Source organism: Argopecten irradians, chromosome 4 (genome assembly GCF_041381155.1).
Source record: "Argopecten irradians isolate NY chromosome 4, Ai_NY, whole genome shotgun sequence".
NCBI lineage: Eukaryota > Metazoa > Mollusca > Bivalvia > Pectinida > Pectinidae > Argopecten > Argopecten irradians.
Genome location: NC_091137.1, coordinates 18,772,906 through 18,777,594, shown reverse-complemented (window position 1 = coordinate 18,777,594; position 4,689 = coordinate 18,772,906).

The following is a 4,689-nucleotide window of genomic DNA, read 5'->3' as shown; positions in this document are numbered from 1 at the left end:
TTCATATATCCATATTGGTTTTTTATTGACTATCACTTATACTTTGATAATCCTGCAACTGTTCCACATACTGACCGATAACTACTGCCGGATAAACTTGTGCAGTATCCGTCAATAAGATCACGTGAACATGTTTCACATCTGATGGACCTTTTCCTAACTTGACCACGTACCTTTAAACTTTCGGTGAATGAAACGTCATTCAGTCCCGCTAAATAGTGACGTCACATTCACCAGAATGACGTCATTTTTACGATAGAGAAAATCGTGAATGACTTATCATAGAATAGGAAAGGTAGATTATGTAAATATAGCACAGGAAAGGAACATGATTTTGCGCGGCACATGATCTTGCGCACGCATGATTTCCGCTAATTTTGATAAAGGAATAAACTTATTCGGACATATAAACTTCAGAAGGGCAATGTTGATTCTTATACAATCTCAGTTTTTAGTCTAAGATGCAGACATACCATGTTACAAAGGGGCCATAGTGGAAGAATGGATGAAAGTGCTTTCTGATTTAAAAAGTCACCAGCAATTTTTTATTGACGTTTGTAAAAATTGAAAATTGACATATAATTGAAATATTTTGGTTTTTCTATAAGAATTTAAATGGTCAGGTAAATAAATTGATTTTTATATGAATAAAATTGGATTATAGAGTGTACTGCGCAAGATTATGTGCTATGTTTACTTCCGGTTCAAACATGGAGTAAGATAACTGGTTTTCGTTTATTTTTGGTAAACTGAAATATACCATTACTTTTTGGAAAGTTACTGAAAAAACATATGTTTGATCCTTACTGTCACCATGACATCACTATAAATGAATATTAAATGTATCACCTATCGGCTATGAAACTCTTAGGTGCGCAAGATCATGTGCGGCATTGTATGCATGTATTAGACATTTGTATCAAGCTGGCAAGAAAGAAAGATAACGATTAAGTCCTCGAATAAAAGCCTTGGTTAGTAATATGAAATGTTGACTTGGTAAAGTCTTAAATAGCATTATAACATAAGATGGTAAAGTTCTAGATAATGTTATGATGCCATATACCACAGATACACATATAAAATTTCCTAAACGATAGAACTACTAAAGCAGACAAACCATAAGTCCGTATGCACAGTATACTTAGTATTTTCCAGACATTTAAGAAACACAGTACTGGAATGCTAATAAATTGATAACGGCAGCTTTTAGCTGAGTATCATGGTGTCTTGTATTTCAGTTGTGACAGCCAGTATGTTTGTTTTACTTCAATTATTTTATTTGAGGTATCAATTCTAACATTCATTATAGTTATTTGCTTAAAATAGAATATTTAATGAATATTAAATGATAATACCTTACATACTCTGTGAGTTGAAATAAATATGTATACTTATGAAAATGACTTTGACCAATTTAGTGAACTAATTCGTTATGCAACTGTCCCTTTTGACAAATGACACATTTCCTTTTCAATGTTTTATCCGACCAATGAATTATAAATGTACATAGCCATATTTTGTATGTAAAATTATTTATGACAAATGTCCTTAAATCAATTTACCTCCTGATATGCTTTGTTCCCACGGCTATTGATGCACGTATTGAAAATAGACACCACATGCACAGCAAAACAAATACACTAAGTGTAAAGTTTTAATGTTCAGAAAAAATCAATATTCATAAAAAGCTTAATGTAACAGCCGACAATAACCAAACATAAGTCGATGATGGTGATTTTATTATCAATAACTGCGAAGTTTCTAACAATGTTTAGAAAATGATCTAATAGTACATAATTAAAAGTAAAGTAGTTTTCTACGTGAAAATTGAAAATCAAAATGAAACTTATTGATTAATGATATTTAGTTTGTGATACTGGTTTGATACGACTACACTGGTTAACCAAAAGGATTTCAACTACAATCGTCTTGGATTGAAAAGGTCATATACATATGTACTTAAGCATATATATGTCAAACCGTTCGTCGGTATGTTTTCTCTGGATAGTCAGTCTGTTCTTCACCTGGCACTTTTTAAAAATTAATGACCATGACTTTCACAAAGACATAAAACAAAACAAAAGAAACTTTATCTTTGAAAGCCAAGGAAATACCAACAAGTTTGAAACCTGCAATTGACATAGTTACTTTTCTTGTAAATCTGTGGAAGTACCTTAGCTGTTTTAAATATTGAATGTTTGACACAACAGACACCTTCTGGTTAATATCAACAGAATATTTCACTTCTGGATATTTGACTGATAATATTGCAGGTTTGACACAACAGATGGCTTCTGTTTTGGTTTCTGTAGTAACCTACCATGCAAAGTCAAGTTGTTTCCCGTCTATATACAGGGGAGCTAACTACCACACATAATATTTTACGGTCATAACAAATAGCGCCTAAATAGAAAGCCATTATCATATCGTTGATACTTGAAATAATCAACAATGGTATAAATGCATTTTACAAGAAAATGCTGTATAAAGAGTAGCCAAAATCTAAAGATTTATGCAATCAATTAGAACCAAGAGGTTGCAGAGGACAAGAGTCGTTATATGTGTTTCCATACTATTCAATGTATGTAAGTAAAAACGATAATCAACTGCCATGTATTACATGATTTTAGGATTTTGAAACGTGAACAGTTATAGGACAATTCTATCTTTATCTGATACATATAATATTTACGTAAAGAGATGATTATAACAGATAATACTTCAATTAGAACAGTTTGGTGATGTTTGGAGTGAAAGTTGCCTGATTTTTCCTCGTAAATTTGAGAACCTCCGAGTTTAATAAGAAAACCTCCAAGTTTAATTTATTAGAGGTCCCATCAATATTAATTATAGGACCCATCGAGTTTAATTAGAGAACACACCGAGTTGAATAGAAGGTCCATCGAGTTTAATTAGAGGACATCCGAGTTTAATTAGAGGATCCTCCGAGTGTAATTATAGGACCCTTCGAGTTTAATTAGAGAACCTCTGAGTGTAATTACAAAACCTCCGAGTTTAACTCATGGATCATCCGAGGTTAATTAGAGGACCCACTGAGTGTAATAAGAGGATCCCAAAAGTTTCATTAGAGGACCTTCCGAAAGTTTATTTAGAGAACATCCGAGTTTATTGATAGAACCTCCGAGTTTAGTTAGGGGACCCTCTGATTTTAATTAGATGACCCACTGTGTGAAATCAGAGAACCTCTGAGTTTAATTACAGAACCTCAAAGTTTATCCAGTGGACCTCCGAGTTTATTTAGAGAACCTCCGAGTTTATTTAGAGGACCTCCGAGTTTAATTAGATGACATCCGAGTTTAATTAGATGACCCTCCGAGTTTAATAAAAGAACTTCCGTATTTGATTAGAGGGCCCGTCGAGTTTACTTAGAGGACACATCGAGTTTAATTAGACGACCCGCCGAGTTTAATAAGTGGACCCAACAACTTTAATTAGGAGACCCAAAGACTTTAATTAGAGGACACACCGAGTTTAATAAGTGGACCCAACAACTTTAATTAGGAGACCCAAAGACTTTAATTAGAGGACACACCGAGTTTAATTAGAGGACCAACAGAGTTTAATAGGAGAACCCACCGAGTTTACTAAGAAGACCTCGAAGTTTAATAAGATGACCCATCGAGATTAATCATAGAATCCTCCCAGTTTAATTAGAAGACCCACAGAGTTTAATAGGAGGACCCGCCGAGTTTAATTAGAGGACCTCCTAGTTAAACTAGAGAACTTTTGAGTTTAATTAAAGAACTCTCGGAGTTTAATTAGAGGACCCACCGAATTTGATAAGAAGACCTCCGAGTTTAATTAGAGGATGATCCGAGTTTAATTAAAGGACCCTTCGAGTTTTATTAGAGAACCACCGAGTTTAATAAGAGAACCTACGAGTTTAATTAGGGGACCCAAAGACTTTAATTAGAGGACACGCCTACTATAATAAGAGGACATACCGAGTTTAATTAGAGGACACACCGAGTTTAATTATAGGACAAACCGAGTTTAATTAAAGAACACACTGAGTTTAATCAGAGGACCTACAGTGTTTGATAGGAGGACCCACCGAGTTTTCTTAGAAGACCTCGGAGTTTAATTAGATGACCCATCGAGTTTAATAAGAGAATCCTCTGAGTTTAATTAGAAGACCCACAGAGTTTAATAGGAAGACCATCTGACTTAAATTAGAGGACCTTCTAGTTAAACTAGAGAACTTTCGAGTTTAATTAGAGAACGTCTGAGTTTATTAAGAGAACCTCCGAGTTTATTTAGAGAACCTCCGAGTTTATTTAGAGGACCTCCGAATTTATTAAAAGGACCTCCGAGTTTATTTAGAGGACCTCCGAGTTTAATTAGAGAATCTCCGAGTTCATTTAGAGGTCCCCGCAAGTTTAATTAGAAAACCTCCGAGTTTAATTAGAAAACCCACCGAGTGCAAATATCGATATTGATTTAACCGGAAAGCTTGAATCTATTAATTATTGGACAGCAGTCTGTTATCGACCATCTTGGTCACAATGCAATCTCCAAATAATAACTCACTATGATATTTAAGCATGAAATTGTGGTCAATACCTTTGATAGGTTTTAATTCTATAAATAGATCATACAAAAGACGCAATTACATAATTTACGATATAATTCTTTGTATTATTATTTATTTTTCATACCTCAAATTTC